Genomic DNA, 20,235 nt, shown 5'->3' on the forward strand with positions numbered 1-20,235 from the left:
TTAAGGCTCGAAGGAAACTGACATTACCTTACCGTATGACAATCCCTCTGTAAAAAAATGTTAATCTACAGTGAATTTGGTTGCCAGCTCTGAAGGAGCAATATAACCTTAGCATTTCAGGAAAGGAGAGTAAATTTAATAGGCTTTTTGGATACCAACCTTCTTTCTAAAGTTCACAATGTTAAGTGACTGTTGTATTCCGAACAGTTCTAAGTACAATTACGTTTATGAAAACCTTTTTACCTTAATTGTTGAAGATTTTATGGTGCCTTCACAGATTTTTGGTGGCTGGTAAATTGTCAAGCACTTTGCATCTCAGAACTGATGGAATAATATAAGGCAAACTAAGCTACCTGTCGAAACCATTGTTTTAAAAGTTGCTATGCCTCAAAATGCCCTCTTAGGTTATAACAGGAAAAATCTTTCTCTCCACAACCCGTAATTTTGAGGGACAGGCCGGCCGGTGTGGCCATGCGGTTCTATGCGCGTCAGTTTGGAACCGCGTGACCGCTACAGTCGCAGGTTCGAATCCTGCCTCGGGCATGGATGTGTGTGATGTCCTTAGGTTAGTTAGGTTTAAGTAGTTCTAAGTTCTAGGGGACTGATTACCTCAGTAGTTAAGTCCCATGGCGCTCAGAGCCATTTGAGGGACAACTTTGCATCATAAATGCAACAATTAAATTAAAAGTACACATATTACTGGCACTATTACAATTTTACCACCCTGACTTGGCACAGTGCCACATCATCACACACTGGTAACCTGTTTTTGAATCTCAAACTTTCTACAAATGCATACCACACATGGATGTAAAACATCTAGTAGGCCCCACCTTACATATATTGTGATTCAAATAAAGTTAATACGAATTATTGACTTCATTATTATAGTCGTCTACACTGAACATTAATTACAACCATACGAGATGGCCCAGGATTGTCACCCATAGAGAGTGAAGTGAGACGTCGTGACAACCGTGGATTTGTTTAATTAACTTCTTTATTCGAGCCCTTGGAAATAATATGTAAGGAACAGCTTGGTGGAGGTGTCCCGTTGCCTCTCACGCGAAACAACAGACGTCCGGCATTGCTCACAGCGCAAAGAGAGGGGCCAAACGTGGCGCTACTGGAATTCTACTGTTAGCGACGTCTCTGGCTGTTACTGTGATGACAGATTGGCAGTGCACCTGCAGTTCAGTGGAGGTGGCCGTGATCTCCCTCCAGGAAGTGAGCAGCTCTCTGCTCCAGTGGCAGCTGCTTCCATGCCTCGGGGCAGACTATCCTATCCTGTTGTCGATCAGTGGACTCCGTACTGCATTCCAGGAGGGCGCTCTGGGTGCCAGAGGCACGTGGTGTAGGCTGTGATACTCAGATGAGAACATTTTAGTACACGAATGGTTGAGTTGTTATACATTCTAGACTATGTTCATTTAGAGCTTAAGGCACATACTCTAAACACTTCCATGGTGGAAAGTGAGGAAATGCTCCCATCCTACTGCTAGCGTACTACAGTGTCGGCTGTTGCTATAACATGGACAGCAGACTCTGCTTTGCAATGCCTGTTGGCTGTGTTTTGCTTCGCAATGTATAACACTCTTGCCTGCCTGTGGTTAGCTCTGTTACAACTAACTTCCTCTCTCGAGTACTTTATGGTCCATACGCTGCATTGCCCTCCTCTTTATCAAGACCAAGTTCCTCAGGTCCACCAAACTAGATTATCCTTTACACTAGAGTTCCTGGCGACTGGCACTTCTGGCCCTATTTCACCTCTTAAGCATTATTCTATCAATTGGTTTTCTTAACTCTGTCACTTAATGTTACACATCTGCAGGGCCCCTTGCTCTGCTCCTTAAACACCATGGAACTTATTTCAGTACTAGGCTTCTTGCACAGTAACTTATAAGTCTCTATTCCAAACTTACAAGCTAAAATTAATCAATTACCCTTAACACTATCCCTTACACATTAATTTTCTTTCTGCTGCTTTTCTGCTCGGGGTGTCCAATCCACTGTAATCTGAACGATGGTTGGGCCCGAACTCAGTTTTGTGCTTCACCTTCTACACAACAAAACAAGGACTACGCTCAGCAGAACACGTGCTACTGCAGTGGTTGGTACACAATAATCTATGTTGTCTCTTTCTGGTACTGATTGTTTCGATATAAATTTACACGTTGCGATGAGGTTTCCAGGGAAACTTTTCCCTTCTGCTGGTTCATAATCTTGTTTATAAATTGCATTAGTTGCGGCCCTAGAGTTTGATTTATACTGGTTAGATTTACGGCAGGTAGCACTCCCATGGGCTCCTCTGGCCGATAGAAAAGAGGCTGCTAAATATTCAGATGAGCTATCCTTGAAATCGCAGCGGGTAGAGTCCATCCATTTCTACATATCTTCCCTTATCTTTTGTGGTTAATTATAGTCGCTGCATTTTTACTCTAATAAATTTCTTCAGTATCCTCCACTTGACAGGTCATGAATGAGGTATGTACCTCTTGTAACATACTTGTTTCCCTGCTAGTGGTATAGAAACGGAAATGGAAACTTTCGTGCCATGCCTACCTTGAAATCAGAATCTAAGTTTTCATGTTCAGGTTCTAAAAACAACCCGTACTCCGGCGGTAGTTCATTCTGTACGTTCCTGAAACCCTCTAAATACTGCTCTGGCGACAACAAGTTTACACCTAGCTGACCTTTTACATCCTGCTGTATAGCCTCCTGTAGTACTGTTACTTTCCCTCATGCTTCCCAAACACTATATTCTACGGACTGCAACGATTTCGTCATTACTACTTCCCTATTTTGGTCTTCTACTTCGGTTTGCAGTTCCCTGACATTCTGATTAACTGTCTCTTCTGTAATTCTAGCACACCATATTACTTCTCTTTAACTGTTGCAGTAGTCGTGTGCTATTCAGTATGTCGTTATCTAATCTGTGCAGTGTGCTAATTTCTCTGGCTTTGTTCCCTTTTGACCACTGCTTAACTTCTTCTACGGTGTCGTTCACCCTTCGAATGTCTTCCTCATCAACAGTGCCAAATATTGTTATCATAAGCCGACCTCCATTATCGATCCAACCCATCTTCCTTCTCATATTGGAATAACCCCCCAGTACCTGGAACATCTCATTTCTAAATTTCTCGAATGTCCCATGTACTCTCTCACATGGGGTAGGTGAGAGAGTACATGGGACATGCTTTCTTTGAGTATCGAATGCTTTTCCGTTCCACGATGGAATTTGTCGAATGCTCCTTTCAATCTTTTCACTTCGTTATGCATCATCCACGCGATGAACACCACCTGTATCACCCAGCGACGACTAGTGATCACTACGTCATCCTGATTGGCGAACTGCACTCCCCATTTGAGGTGCTGGTTCTGTAACGTGTCCTCCCCGACGAAGATCAGTAGTCCTACTAGGAACCGCACCATCTCGCCTTCTCTGCACCTCGCCTGAGGGCAGGAATACCTATTACGTTCCTCCCTCTTAAATTCGTTAATACTCCGCAGTTGCTTACTCTAATTACACTACATCTACACCTGACCTAAAGAAATATTACATTACTATCTGCAAGGCCTTAATCCATACGGTTTCCCCATTAACGTTGTATTCACAACCTCTTGTTTACCTTCGATACCTTTCTTCTCACTTTCTCTTTTTGGTTCACGTCTTCTATCCCTGGAATAACTTCCGGGCTCCTAACTTCCGGACTCCTTTGAAAAAGTTTCATCCGCCCCACATGCACAATTGTCTTTCTCGTCAGCAGCTGAATCTTGACATTTACTGGCGACGTAGTCTCTACCACTCGGTATGGCTCCTGATACTTCGCAAAAACTTCTTTGTTTTTTCCTTCGGCATATTCGAAGTTGACAGCATCACCCATTGACCAAACTTATGCTGTGGCAGTCTTGCCATACGGCCAACTACTTCTTTCTGTGTCTCTAACGCTCCCGTACTTGTCCTCAATACTCTGTTCCAAATTCCTCTAATCACTCTGGCAAATTCCTTAATAGACTCTCCAGTCTTTCCTTTCTTCGTTTTCAGTATGTCGAACGGTGACGGCATTTTACGACCATATACGACTTCATATTGCGATAATCTTATATTTGTATGCTGCTTTTACCTATAGGTGGAGACAAAGTACTACAAATAAACATCCCAGTTGGTGTGAAGTGAATCGGCATGGTATCCAAGGACCCTCCCGGTTGTCCTACGCACTCTTTCAGTTGTTCCATTGGCTTGCGTATAGACAGGACTCTACCTTAACTTCTTCACATTCAATAATGTACACAGTTCCTTGAACAGATCTAAATGAAGTTCGCCCCTGGTCTGTTACAAAACTTCAGTATCCAGTTATTCACAAGTGCTTGTGCCACTGTTGCTGCCTGCTGGTTTGGCATAATGACCATTTCCACGTGTCTTGAAAAATGATGTATGATTGCAAGTACATACTTATCTCTGCAGTTGTTTTATTTAATGGACCTAAATCATCAATCCCTAGAAATTCGAATGGTGCTACTGCATCAGGCAACCTCTGCAATGGTACTCTTCTTCGACACAAATCCGCTCTCTGTGGTCACTGTATGCAACTCTGCAGGTGCTAGTCTACGTCCGTCTACCTCTTCCTTCATCCTATCTTTCTGCTACTCTTCTGTTGGTAGTTCTGCAACCCCCGTGACCCGATATATGCGATCATGAGCTTCAAGAAGCACTCTATTCCTTAGCTTCGTTGGTACCTCTGCTCGTGCTCTCTCAACTTAGTTTCTCTGTATAACAACCTATCCTCCATACTAAATTATGCTTAAAATGCTGCTTATATTTATTATCCGCTTTATGTGCAGTTTTCCATTCCTGATACTCATTACACCAAATACGAAATGCTGCTACTTTTCTACTTAAGCCATCAGCACACTTTCGTGCTTCTTCCCAGGTTTATGCGTAACTCCAAAATCAAATTCACTTAGTCTTACTACCCATTGCGTCAATCTACTAGAATGAACCTTTAATCCCAATCATCATTTTAATTCCGTATGATCTATTATTACTCACTGTATAGAAGCACTTGAAACATCATCATCATCATCAGTTTCCTGCGCTATTAACAGGTCCTTTGCCTCTCCATTTTCTGCGATCCATTTCTTCCTTCTTAAGGCTGCTGTATGTTGTACCGTCCATCACGTCATCCAGTATCTGCAGTATCTTCCTTCCTCGCTTCCTTTTCCCTTCTACATAACCTTCTAAAACTGTTTTTATCAGTCCATCATTCTTTCTTAATATATGCCCAATCCAATTTCTTTTTCTTCTTTTTATTACATCTAGTAACCGTCTTTTCTCTTCCACTCTTCTCAGTACCTCTTCAGTTTTATTCTGTCCATCCAACATATTCTTTCCATCCTCCGCCATGCCCACATCTCTAAAGCCTCCAGCCTTTCTCTGTCTTTCTTCCTCTAAGTCCATGTTTCAGCGCCATATAGAAGAACACTCCACACAAGACATTTTATGAGTCTCTTTCTGAGTTCTCTGCCCAGACTGCTGCAGAAAATTCTCCTTTTCTTATAAAATACCTCTTTTGACATTGCTATCCTTGTTTTAATTTCTGTGGTACACTTCCAGTCGGTGTCTATCCTGCTTCCAAGATACTTAAAATTTTGCACCTGTTCTAGTAGACCCCATTCAGCATAATTTTTATTTCTTTATTTCCTCCTAGTGTCAATACTTTTGTTTTATTTGTGTTAATTTTCATACCATAATTTTTTCCGTTAGCCTCAATGGTGTCCACCAAATCCTGTAATTCTTTTTCCCCTGTGGCTAGAAGGACCATGTCATCAGCAAACCTCAAACACCCTACTCTTCTTCCTCCAATTTCATTGGTCAGTCGTATTTTTCAAGTAGAGGTTGAAAAAAGTATGTGATAGACAGGACCCTTGTCTTACTCCTTTTCCTAGTCCGATCCAGTTTGCACTTTCTCCTCTCACTTTAACTGAGGCTTTTTGATTAAGATATAATGAGTCTTCTGGTTTTCAATTCCACTCCCGTTTCCCTCATTATAGTCGCCAGCTTGTCCCAAACCACATTGTCAAATGAATTTTCTAGATCGACGACGCACATACATAGGTCTCTTCCTTTTTCAATAAACCTTTCTCCCAAGATTCGTAGGAGCCCTATCGCATCTCTGCTGCCCGTATTCCGTCTAAAGCCAAATTGCTCCTCGCCGAGTTTCTACTCCATTAGTTTTTCAAGTCTTTTATTAATTATTCTTACTATTACTTTGGCTGCATGTGAAATGAGGCTGATTGTCCTGTGCTCGCTGCATTTCTTGGTACCTCGTTTTTTCGGTAATGGAATCATTACTGTTGTCAGGAAGTACTCAGGCCATTCACCACTGTCATATATTTTATTACTTAACCTCAATATTTCTCTTATTCCATCTTGGTTCAAGCATTTTAGTATTTCTCCCAGTAACGTATCTTTACCTACCGCTTTCCCATTTTTCATTGTAGCTATGGTAGACTTTACTTCTTCCATAATGATGGTTGGTCCTTTCTCGTCATCACTTACACTGTTGTGTGATTCAAGTTCCAGAATTTTTGGTTTGCTATTTGCGTCATATAGCTCTTTTAGATATTCTTCCCATCTCTGGATGACATCGTCACGATCTTTGTACAGTACCTTTTCGTCTTTACTCAAAATTTCCATAGTAGCACCTCCTGCTGTATTTTGTTCTCATGTCATAGTCTTTACTCTGTTGTACAGTGAGTCGTATCTTCCCTTCCTGTCCAGTTCTTCAATTGCATCACATTCCTCTTTTAGCCATTTTTACCAAGAATGCTCTGTTTCTCTTCGCAGTTCATTTTTAACCTTCGGTATATCTTTTTTGCATCTTCAGTGTTCCTGTTTGAAATATATGACACCACAATTAAGGCTTAACATCTTTCTCCATTGTGGAATAATTTCTTTCTGCAGAATTTAGTTGTCTTGATGTGTGAGCTACTGCTACTGGATGTTGTACGCCTTATACCTCTTATGACAACAAACAGGCAACTGCATGGTTTGATGTATCACTTTATAAAATAAATTCTCTGTTAAAATCCGGAAATACCTATATCGAACTTGATGTAAAGCTTCTTTTGGAACCTGACCACTCAAATTTAGTCCCCTTTTTCAGCAACTGTGCCAACGATCTGGACATTTCCGCAAATCCTTTTACGAACTGTTGGTAATTTTTCGCGACTCTTAAGAACGATTCCAAATCCTTTACATATTCTGGTACAGCAAATTCATGTACAGTTTTAATTAATCTTGGGTCTGTCTTAACCCCCATCTTTGCTTATGATATGACCTAGATACATCACAAAATTACACTTTTCTGTACTCAGTATTTGCGTCGCTGCTTGAACCCTAGGAAAACTTCCTTTAATCGCTACATATTCTGTTCCATATCACTCCCACATACGTTTATGTCATAGAGATGCACTAAGTATTGTCGTGGTTTTAAACTAATGAGTACTCCGTCCAACTATCTCTGAAACGTTTAACGTACATATCTTTTAATCCGAATGGCTTTCTTTTGAATAGCAGTGTCCACAGAGTGCCGAAAACGCTGTTTTGTGTTGATCGTGCAGTGCAACCTCTATTTGGCCATAGCGACTCTTTCCAACCACTGTTGAAAAGTATTTGCGTTGGCCTAAACGATCCAATGTTTCTGTAATGTTTGACAAAGGATAGATGTCTATTACGGTCTTTGCACTTAGGTCTCTGTAATCATAACAAAACCTATATTTTCATGGTCCATCCACAGATTTTTTTTGGGAAAAATGACTATTCCTGCCCGCATTTTTCCTGAATTTGCCTAAACGTATTTGTTCTTCCTTCTTTCATCGATCAGCTGAAGTATTTCCTCTTTTACTCATGGTTTCTTTGCAGTTACTTTCTTCGTACCTAAGTTTTTCTTCCCAACTTCTGTGACTGCCGTTTTCAGAGATGACCATTTCGCTTCAGCCGAACTGGTTACTGTCCTGTTCCTTATTGCAGTATCTATAGCCTCAGAGAACTTGAAGCGTATCTCCTCATTCCTTAGTACTTCTGTATCCCACTTCTTTGTAATTTGACTCTTCCCGACTAGTCTCTTAAGCTTCAGCTTACTCCTCATCACTACTAAATTGTGATCTGAGGGTATATCAGCTCCTGGATACGCCTTACAATCGAGTATCTGATTTCGGAATCTTTGCCTGACCATGACGTAATCTGAAATTTACCCTGTCTCCCGGCCTTTTCCAAGTATAACTGCTCCTCTTGTGATTCTTGAACAGAATGTTCGCTAATATCAGCTGAAATTTATTGCAGTACTCAATTTAGCTTCTCTTTCATTCCTGTTACCAAGCCCATATTCTCTCGTAACCCTTTCTTCTACACCTTCCCCCACAACTGCATTCCAAGCTCCCATGTTTATTAGATTTTCATCTTCCTCTCTGTACCAAATCACCTGCTCAGTATCCTCATATAGTATCTCCATCTCTTCATGTTCTGTCTGTCTGCGAAGTCGACATGTATACCTGAACTATCATTAGTTTGTAGTCGATTCTGATGAGAATAGCTCTATCGCTGAACTGCTCAAAGTAACTCTCTCTGTCCTATCTTCATATTCGTAGCGAATCCTATTCTCGCCACAGCATTTTCTTCTGTTGTTGTTATTATCCTGTACTCGTCCGTCTAGAAATCCCTATTTTCTATCCATTTCACTGACCACCACTATATCTAAAGTGAGCCTCTGCATTTCCCTTTTCAGATTTCCGAGCTTCCTTACCACCTTCAAACTTCTGACATTCCACGCCCTGACTCGTAGAAAGTTATCCTTTCGTTGGTCATTCCATCTTTTTCGCATGGCCGGCCGCGGTGGTCGTGCGGTTCTAGGCGCTCCAGTCCGGAGCCGCGTTGCTGCTACGGTCGCAGGTTCGAATCCTGCCTCGGGCATGGATGTGTGTGATGTCCTTAGGTTGGTTAGGTTTAATTAGTTCTAAGTTCTAGGGGACTGATGACCACAGCAGTTGAGTCCCATAGTACTCAGAGCCATTTGAACCACTTTTTTTTTTCGCATGATCACCTCTCCCTTGGCAGTCCCCTTCTGGAGATCCGAATGGGAAGCTAGTCCGGAATCTTTTGAAAGTGGAGATATCATCATGCCATTTTTCAATTACAGGCAACGTTGTCCATCGATGGTTCTGCCGCCTTCTTGGTCAGTTTCTCACTCCGAGGGCAAGAGAGCGCCCTGAAACTCTGTCCACTCCTCCGCCTTCTATGACAAGGCCGTTGGCTGAATGAGGCTGAGATCTTGCGCCTGAAGTTTTCGGCTGTCACTGAAGTTGAGTTTCATTCATAATTTAAGCGGTGGCGGGGTTGGAACGTAGGACTGCGGACTTTTTAACTACTAATCAAAGACGCTACCCCTAGACCACGGTTTCGTGATAATTGGCTTTCTGCTACTGCCCTGAATTACACCGTTTCGTAGCTAGTGCAAAAACACCTTGCTTGCCCCAAACTTTGTATATATATAATGTAAATCCCGAATCAGTTTTTCAGAGCTCGCACAACTACACCTTCGCAGTCACGCTCGCATCATGACTCGTACGCCGTCTTCCACTACGATTCTCTTTTGATAAGTGTACTCTACAAAAAACTACTTTTGTCAATATGCCAACGACTCACCCTCGCGACCCTATGCGTCCACCGCACCTCGCTTTGATGAAGACCTTCTATTGGATGTACTATTCAGCTTCGCTGACTGAGTTGCACAATCTTTTTTCTGTTATTATTCTTATATTAAATTGCATGCTTCCTTCCATAAAAATGATTTACATATCTATACTGTCTCTGACTAATTAACTTTAGTCTACGTAATCTTGTTCCATTTTCATATCTGACACATTTTACTGTCAACTTTCTAATCGTCCTTGTCTCTGTCTCCACTAGTCAATGGGCTCCTCAGAAACCTTTGCTTATGTGGTTGTCCTACAGACGACACAGCTCTGCTTTGCTGATTTACATATCTTTCCTGTCTCTGTCTAATTTATTCTTTGGTCTGCTTAATCTTGTTCCATTTTCATATCTGACACCTGTTACTGTTAACATTCTAATTGTCCTTGTCACTGTCTTCAACAGTCTAGTGGTTCCCCGAAATCTTCGGTTATTTTGTCGTCCTACAGACGACACAACTCTGCTTACCTTACGTCACACAACAGTGTGCAACCTTTCAACACCGAAAATAAATCAGAATTTTTTTTATTCACTGAATGAAGCATAATGTTACCACATACTAGAAGTCTTGTTCTTGCTGCCACTGAATTTCACTATTTCCCATTATCATTCCAACCTAATCAGTTCTCTTGTAAGTTATGCCACCCACCTACCAAGTGAAGGGATCTAACATTTCAGGATCCGACTCACTGAAAGTCAGATTTAATTGTTCTCAATAGTTACCTCGAATATGTTATTTCCAACAGGATACCATTATACCATACACTACAACGATATATGTTACTGAAAGTACCGGGCGCGAAATTACCTCAAGTTTCAAGGGACTGTTTGACTTCCCTTTCAGTGATCAAGTACATCACAAGATTTCTTATAAACTCGTGCGAGTATGTATTTGCACAAAAAATTTCAGGAATACAGAATTATTATTTCATACCTGTACAGAACTCTAATATGCGATCTGGTGACACAACATCAGCTGTCTAGAATCAGAAGCCGTACGTCTTTCGTACGTTCTGTACTACAGAATGTTGTGCTCCCTTTCAATGCTGAAATCCATTACAGGATTTCTTATCAATTATTTCGAGTGTATTTCTGAACGGAAAATTCCATGAATAGAGGATTATTATTTTCCGACTCCTGCCTGGATAGGTCTCTAATATGGGATATGGTGATACAACACTAACACTACCTAGAATCTTAAGTTTGTATGTCTTTTAATTTCAGTACCACAGCGAATTAAGAATATCGTGCACCCTTTCAGTGCTGAACTGCCTCACAGGATTTCTTATAAGCTCTTACGAGTATATTTCTGAATGAATAGAGGATTGTTATTTTCCGAATCCCGCCTTTATAGATGTCTGATATGGAATATAGTGACACTACTTCATCACAACGTATGGTCTTAAGCTGTACCCCTTTTTAAGTTCAGTAACACAGTAAGTTAAGTTAACACTCATTTTCACCTTCATACGGCATATTTGTTATATCCGTATAACATATAAGTAAAGAGATTATACATATGTTCCATGATCTTGAAATAAATGCAGGATACAAACAGGCAACCATTATTTCGAGTTTCCTGAACATACACTACTGGCCATTAAAATTGCTACACCACGAAGATGACGCGCTACAAACGCGAAATTTAACCGACAGGAAGAAGATGCTGTGATATGCAAATGATTAGCTTTTCAGAGCATTCACACAAGGTTGGTGCCGGTGGCGACACCTACAACGTGCTGACATGACGAAAGTTTCCAGCCGATTTCTCATTCACAAATAGCAGTTGACCGGCGTCGACTGGTGAAACGTTAATGTGATGCCTCGTGTAAGGAGTAGAAATGCGTACCATCACGTTTCCGACTTTGATAAAGGTCGGATTGCAGCCTATCGCGATTTATCGTATCGCGACATTGCTGCTCGCGTTGGTCGAGATCCAATGACTGTTAATTTTTTCGGATGAATCCAGGTTCTGTTCACAACATCATGATGGTCGCATCCGTGTTTGGCGAAACTGCGGTGAATGCACATTGGAAGCGTATATTCGTCATCGCCATACTGGCGTATCACCCGGCGTGATGGTACGGGGTGCCATTGATTACACGTCTCGGTCACCTCTTGTTCACATTGACGGCACTTTGAACAGTGGACGTTACATTTCAGATGTGTTACGAATCGTGGCTCTACCCTTCATTCGATCCCTGCGAAACCCTACATTTCAGCAGGATAATGCACGACCGCATGTTGCACATCCTGTACGGGCCTTTCTGCATACAGAAAATGTTCGACTGCTGACCTGGCCAGCACATACTCCAGATCTCTCACCAATTGAAAACGTCTGGTCAATGGTGGCCGAGCAATTGGCTCGTCACAATACGCCAGTCACTACTGTTGATGAACTGTGGTATCGTGTTGAAGCTGCATGGGCAGCTGTACCTGAACACGCCATCCAAGCTCTGTTTGACTCAATGCCCAGGCGTATCAAGGCCGTTATTACGGCCAGAGGTGGTTGTTCTGCGTACTGATTTCTCAGGATCTATGGACCCAAATTGTGTGAAAACGTAATCACATGTCAGTTCTAGTATCATATATTTGTCCAATGAATACCCGTTTATCATCTGCATTTCTTCTCGGTGTAGCAATTTTAATGGCCAGTAGTGTAGGAGCCGTAAGAACGTAAGACTGAGTGACACATCACGGTTGACTTCCCCGACGTTTCCAATGCTAGACGTGGCGAAGCGGGCAACGAGGTTGCTCGATTGAGATTCTCAACTGGAAACGGCGGACGGCCGTGGCCTGCGTACTGCTCAGTGCAGACGGCCACGATGCGGCCGGCAAACCGGCTCAGCTAGCTGGAGCAGTCCGCCATCGGGGAGCGAAGAGGCGATGACAGCTTGACGACCTGCAGGAATGCCCCCAGCCCTCTGTGCCTGTCCCGTCCTCCGTGTCTCACTCCAGCCACCTGTACGGGCAGGGAGGAAATAGCTGTGACGGGACATTTGCTGCACTCGACGAAAAATGGCACGGATTGTGCGCTTCCTACAAGACGTGAGCAAGGAGGTTTCTGTGCGGCAAAACATTCAACTTACACGAGAACGTAAGGGGCGTCTATCTGAAGTACGTACCATTTTTAAGCATGGCCGCTGCAGCGCCGCGGTTGGCGTCATTGGATGGACTCGAACTGCAGGGTAAATCACGTACAATGTTGAGTGCACTACTACGTCGTCACATTGGTTTGCTCTTTCAGCAGTTGCTTCACGTTTGAGCTGAGCATTAATTACGTGACTGTATTAGGCACATCTTCATTAACATTTGGCGCTCAAAATGATGTCCCTCTGCACCAAAAGCAACGTGACACCATCTGCACAATTATACAAAAAGAAGTCGAACTGCAGCAGTCGATTTCTTGACGTCGAAACCCGAACGCCGTTCTCAAACAATTCCAGTCTCTAGGGACTCTTTGCACATACTCCCCATATTGACCAGAGATTTTCTCTATGAATACTGACAAATGCTTTTTCATAGCCGATCAACGCTAGGTGTGCTTTCAGACTGAATTCTCGTCTATTTTGAGTAATTTGTTGCAGAGCAAAGACGTCGTCTGCACCAGATCTTCCTTTACGGAAACCTGCGCATTGTTCTAATTGCATCAGATATGTTTCGAAGCTTTTCCTTCTATATTTTCTGTACAAACATTCAGAAGACGAACTCACCTGTAATTAGTTGTGTGACTCCTTAGAACTCTTTTAAACAGTGAAATAACTTTAGTGTATCTCCACTCTTCTGGTATTTCATTTGTACATCAACACGTATTACTGAGCTGCAGTGTTCAGAATTCTGTAAATGTTCCGTCATATCTTATCAGTTCTAAGTTAATTCCATCTAATCCAGGTTCTATTTTATTTTTGTTTTCTTGAATTCCCGTCTTAATTCTGTGAAATTTGTTAGACATGTACCTTCTTTCCCTTTTTCTTCTGCTGATGCATCTGCTTCAGAATTACAGTATGATTTCTTAAGTAGGTACACAGGGCCGGTTCTGAGATATAGTAGGTCACCAATGACATCATCGACGAGCCATCGGACTTTCAGACCCCTCCCCCATCAACTGTCAGTTGCAGTAAGTATAAAATGCCGGGAAATTCAAATCTTTGGCAGGAAATTGTCATTTTGTTGAGGCTTTCTCCCGCACATATGATGTAGGGTTGTTGCCCTAAATAAAAATTATAGGGAATTAAGAAATCCAAGATGGTGCATTGTCATGCTGGCTGACCTGGAAAACTGGAACAGGTTCTATGACGTTAGAATCCAAGAAGGCGGTCCAAGATGACTGACCTGGAATATTAGGATAGTCTCTATAACGTCAGATTTATTGAGTAGAAGGATGTTTGTTTCCTCCTACAGGTGCAAGACTGTAGTTCTGCAACAAAAGGTAAGGACACCGCCTCCTCATCCTGTACCAATTCTGGAAGAAATACTGTTTGTTTGTTCCCCTTGCAATTTGGGGCCTGTCTGTTGACCTAGTTAACATGTTTTGTCCAAGATACCATTCACTCTTAGTTATATGGTTGCTTATAGAATACCTGCATATTGTTTCTCCTCTAAGTTTGGATCGCTCCGCTTTCACTACGTTCATCACCACAATGGACAACAAATATGTCATACAACATTGTTGGTTGGTTGGTTGGTTGGTTGGTGTAGGAGACCAGACAGCGTGGTCATCGGTCGCATCATATTAGGAAAGGATGTGGAAGGAAGTCGGCCGTGCCCTTTCAGAGGAACCATCCCGGCATTTGCCTGGAGTGATTTAGGGAAATCACGGAAAACCTAAATCAGGATGGCCGGACGCGAGATTGAACCGTCGTCCTTCCGAATGCGAGTCCAGTGTCTAACCACTGCGCCACCTTGCTCGGTTTACAACATTGTAACCCTGCTAATTCCGCTAAATTAAATTCCAAACTGCTTTCTGTGTACTAGGAACAATTGCGTATTTACGTAAACAAATTCCACAGCAGGGGAGCTCCCTATGCTCAGTTGCAAAGTTCATGATCGCTAGACCAGTTGAGAAGTTCACCATTGCCCCTTCTGTGGCATCCCACTAAGGCCCGCCGCACACTGCACGCAGCAGAGGCAGAGCAGAGGCGTAGCAGAGTAACAGAGGTTTTGCCAGTCAGCGCACACTTCACGCAGCAGAGGCAGAGCAGAGGCGTAGCAGAGTAACAGAGGTTTTGCCGGTCAGCGCACACTTCAAGCAGCAGAGGCACGGCAGCAGAGCTCAGTGGTGGCCCAGCGCTCGCCAAACACAGAACGCCCACCGCGAGTCTGTCTATGCAGTTAGACTTAGGTTCCGATTCTGATTCGGAACTCAGGAGTGTTATATTATTGTACAGTGCATACAAGAACAGAGAAAGATCTCTATGGAAAAGCAAGTACATGCATAAGCGAAGAACACATGGCGAATACGTGTTGTCTACGGAAGTTCCTGATCACGTATTCAGGGAAAGCTTCCGACTGAACAGACGGCAGTTTGAAGAGGTTCATACACTGATAGAGCAAGACATAAGAGGAAAACCAAGTCACATGCGGGAGCCCATACCTACAGAAGAAAAATTAGCTGTATGTTTAAGGTATGCAATTGAAATAAAGTATCTTTTCTCTCAATATTTATTAAAGTTCAGAGAAACAATTTCCATCTGTAAATTTGTTAAAATAATGAACATGATAACACTGTTTATAGTAAATGTGGTGCTGAAGGTTCAAACTCCGTACCAGGAGGGTCAGATATTGACGTGGTAGACGAACTATTTTCTGTGCTGCATGATGGTATTGATGAATGATGTTGAGCCACTGGTTTAGTCAAAATTTCCTCCTCCGTTTCAGATACTATCTGAAACACTTTTTTCTTTACCAACACTTGGTACGCCTTTGGGATCTCTTTTGTCGATAGGTACATCGACATGAAAAATTGGTGTAAGGCGTCATTTTCTTGATGCAGTGATCTTTCGCGTAAAATGTCTCTTTCCTTAGCTCTCTCTTCGTAGCTGTTAATACTTTCAAGAATTATTTTACTGACTTCTGCTTTCTTCTTCTTCTTTGACAATGGCGTCCCCAGGTCGTCTTGTGTTTCGTTCCTCTGTGTATCTGTTGCGTCATCTCCTCCACCATCATTTGCAACGCTCGTTGTAGATTTACCTCTTCCATTATATTTGTTACTGTACCTCTGTTGGCCATATATGGAACTAAAAATTCCATCCGATTTTTTTACAGCTATGGGCGGATTGACGTCGCTACTTGCCCACTCTTCTTTTTCTGTCTACGGAGGGCATCTCGATGACAATCCCCAAGTTTTCTCCGATTTTTTTTCGCTGTTTCCCCTGCAACAAGGAATTCCTGAATTTAGTTTTTCATATATTTCCGTATAAAGTGACATAAGAGAGGTGAACTGTTACATTTTCGAATAATTTTGCCCCATTCCCCTAGTAGTGTCAGAAACAATCTGTGATTTCGTGTACACGTACCATAAATGTCGAAACACTTAGTAACTTTCTGTCCACTCTGCTTATGCGACTTAAACGGATTGTTGTCTTTTTTCATTTTAGGTATTTAACGACGGGGGACATGTTTAAAACCATCGCTCTAAGCTACCGCATGGGTCAAAGGACAGTGTCGAAGATAGTTTATGATGTGTGTGGAGCGATATGGAAGCATCTACAACCCATTTATCTACCTGAGCCAACAACAGTTATGTGGGAAAATATTGCTTCTGACTTTGAGAGGAAATGGCAGTTTTACAATTGTCTTGGAGCTGTTGATGGGAAACATATCATTTTGCGAAAACCTCAATTATCTGGTTCCTCATTTTTCAATTATAAACAGCATTGCTCTGTAGTATTAATGGCTACTGTCGATGCTCATTACGGATTTACCTCTATAGACGTCGGTTCAATGGGCAGATTTAGTGATGGAAATATTTTTGTAGTTCAGTATTAGGAAGAAAACTGACTGACGAAACTTTAAAAATCCCAGGATATAAATCGCTTCCTGGACAACAAAATAGAGCCCCTTACGTTTTCGTAGGTGATGAGGCATTTCCATTATTAAAAAATTTAATGCGACTGTACCCTAAGTGCAGAGTTACTGGCAATGACAAAAATAAAGTTTATAATTACAGACTGTCTCGTGCTCGTCAAACTGTAGAGTGTGCATTTGGTATCTTGAGTTCCCGATTTCGTGTGTTTAAACGGCCTTTTGAGTGTAAACTAGAGACTGTAGATAGAATTGTGACAGCTACATGTGTACTTCATAATTACTTGAGGACTGATTACATTACGTCAAATAATCTCGCCGAGGAGAACGACATGGGACCACTGAGTACCAACCAGCTTCTGTCGCCTGCTCCAAGTAGATGCAGAAACACGACTGAAGCTTTTCTTACGAGAGAAAAATGTAATGAGTGTTTTAATTCACCGTAAGGTTCTGTCCAATGGCAGTATGCAGCTATCAAAAGAGGCCAATACTAAAGAGAACGACTTATGTCATTAATATTACATGTATATTGTGAAAATGCATGTAAAATAAATAAATCAATTAATAAATAATACTTACAATTGCTGTAATGTAATTCCTCTGCAACCTTCTTCCATATTTCGTCCTTAAATTTACTCAGCATGTAGTCCGGATGACTGGTGTTGTACAGCACTGGGTTGTCCTGAACTAACTGAATGAGGTGTTCCATAACAAAAAGACTTCGTACACGAAAAAAAGTGAGGTACTGTCGCAGACGCACACACTGCTGCTGGAAAGTCACTACTGGCCGAGCGCAACGCGGTGCCACAGACCACCTCTGTGGTGGTGCGAACCGCTGACAGAGATGGGATCGGAGATAACGGGCCCCTCGGGGTAAGGGTCGAGCAGGAGGGCGCCAGCTTGCAAAACATTTTACCTTGGCCAGGCAACGGTCCGTCGTGAAGACGGCCAGTTGGCAGAAAGTGGGTGGAGGAAACCATTGAAGAGAGAGACTGCTATAATCTGAGCTTTTGTACAAAGAGTGGGACAGTGATAAAACTATAAGCATTCTCATGTTAAAAGCTGGGACAATACGATCATAGCAACTGGTGCACGGGTTTAGTGGGGGGAAGACTGTAACTCCACTGACGCCAGGAGTTTACCTGCTTCTTTTACCGAACGGAAAGAAAGAACGTATATTTCGCAGGCACCACTTTCTGGGAAACGTAACAACTTTCTTTCAGAAATCGGAAGTGGTCGCTCCGGAAAGATTAGATTTTTTCGTAAAGGAGAGAATGCGGTCACAGCTAGGTAGACATTCTTACTGTGAGAACGATGCCTCACTAGTCTAACACATTGCTTTCTTTCAGACAAGAGAGATTTTGAGTCGCTGATTGGCTCCCCTCAGGATATGCAATGCAGAGGCTTGCTACCCCAGCTGGACAATCAAAAGGGGAGATTTAATTAGTGGAGGAGAGTTAGATTGGTTTGTACAACATGGGGACGGGTTTTTCTGTTAATTCGGCTCCTGCACGAGGCTTGCCTTCTTCATCTTCTAGTCCTCCCCTGGTGGAGAACGTCAGGTCTTTACCTAGTGGGTGAGATTCTTGGTATGCATCTTGTGGTGGACTAAGAGCCATGGCAGTTTAAAACTGTACCGACAGTGGAACTGCATATCATAGCAGACATATTGTGTGTCATGAGGGTGTACTTTTTCGTCCTGAGTCGACCATCTGATGTTTGGCAATTCCAGTAATCGCCGTGGTACCTGTGAGTCAAATTGGTTGGCCAGACCAGCGAACAGCTGGACCACACATTGAAATATGGTGGAATTTCAGGGTTCTGATAGGGAAGTTTCCCGTGTTCTGGTAATCAGAACGCCAGTCCACGTAGTTTGCAAGTATTTGTGGACACGTCAGAATATTACACTCCATCCCTCGCCCACAGTGTGTCGCTTGCAGCTCGCCCCTGAAACAAGGTCAAGGGGTAAAATATTGCAGCACCGGTATGGAGTTGTTAAACGATATTCAGAGCTCCCTGTTCTCTGTGAACCATAGTTTGTGCTGTACCTGGTCGTAGCTGATTCCATTTGAATAAAATCTGGCCTCACAGAGGATTCATTTTAAAATGGATTAATTCAGGGGAGAATTTGTATAGTTTTCACCCCAATGAATGCTTTGCCAATCAAGCCCCATTCTTTTCCTTACTTATGCTTGTCATTTTATTAGTGAGATTCATCAGTTCGGTTGTAATTGTAAAAGGATGAATATAAATTTGTCATTAGATTTGTAAACTTAAATACCCCATATTTCTCATTCGTATTCCCCCCACCACTCACTGTTTTTATTTTACTGTGGTGATACGTGGATACACCAGCAATTCAGAATGCAGTCGTGCTAAATTAGTTAAATTCAAATGGCTCTGAGCACTATGGGACTTACCATCTGAGGTCATCAATCCCCTAGAACTTAGAACTTCTTAAACCTAACTAACCTAAGGACACCACACACATCCATGCCCGAGGCAGGATTCGAACCTGCGACCGTATCGGTCGGGCGGTTCCAGATTGAAGCGCCTAGATCCGCTAGGCCACCCATGCTGGCGAATTCGTTAAATTAGTTATTTTATTGATTAATCTGAGTTCTGAAAATTACTGCAGACAAAGGCAAAAAATGTGCAATGAGTAAAAAAAGGGTGTAGTTCTCAATTTGAAGATTTTGGAGCAGATAATATCTTTCTATATGTAAAGTTAATAACATTTAGCAACACTTGGAAATATTTATGGTAAAGCATTTCTAAGAAACGATGACATATAAAAAAATGTTTTTCATAAAAACGTTGGTATGTGGTTAATGTTCCTGAAAATTGTATAATAAACTTTTGTAATAATTTTTAATTTTTCAAAATATCCTACCATCATTAACTAATTATGTTGCAACATAAATTAATGAAGCTTTCAAGCCACATATATATCTGTGTAAAAAAAGGTGGTTTCTGAATTACCATTTTTGGGAAAAAGCTGTACACAATGTGCTGTCAGAGTATTTTTCCGGATACCTAATTAAAATCTCTAAACTTTCATTGCTATTCTAATTATTTATTTTACTTTTATTTCTGTGTTTCAAACTGTTATTTTAAGTTTTACAATGATTTTTTAGCTTACTGTTTCACATACATGCATTTTGTTAATTGAAAATAATTATTATGACAGAAAATAATTACAAAAATGATGATTGTTATATAATTATTGGAATACAACGTTTTTTACACCATGCACATAAAATGAACGAAATTTCTTCATGTAATATAAACGACGCCGAAGACAATGTAAACCAAAGTTCAAGGATATCAAACTGTCAATGGTGACCCTCTAAGTATCCTGATTTGCACAGGCGTATATCAGTACATCGGTAAGCCTTGGTGAAGAGAATTAACTACATAGAAATGACTACAGTTTGATTACATTGTTTCTCAAGTAGATA

Source organism: Schistocerca serialis, chromosome 1, assembly GCF_023864345.2.
Source record: "Schistocerca serialis cubense isolate TAMUIC-IGC-003099 chromosome 1, iqSchSeri2.2, whole genome shotgun sequence".
NCBI lineage: Eukaryota > Metazoa > Arthropoda > Insecta > Orthoptera > Acrididae > Schistocerca > Schistocerca serialis.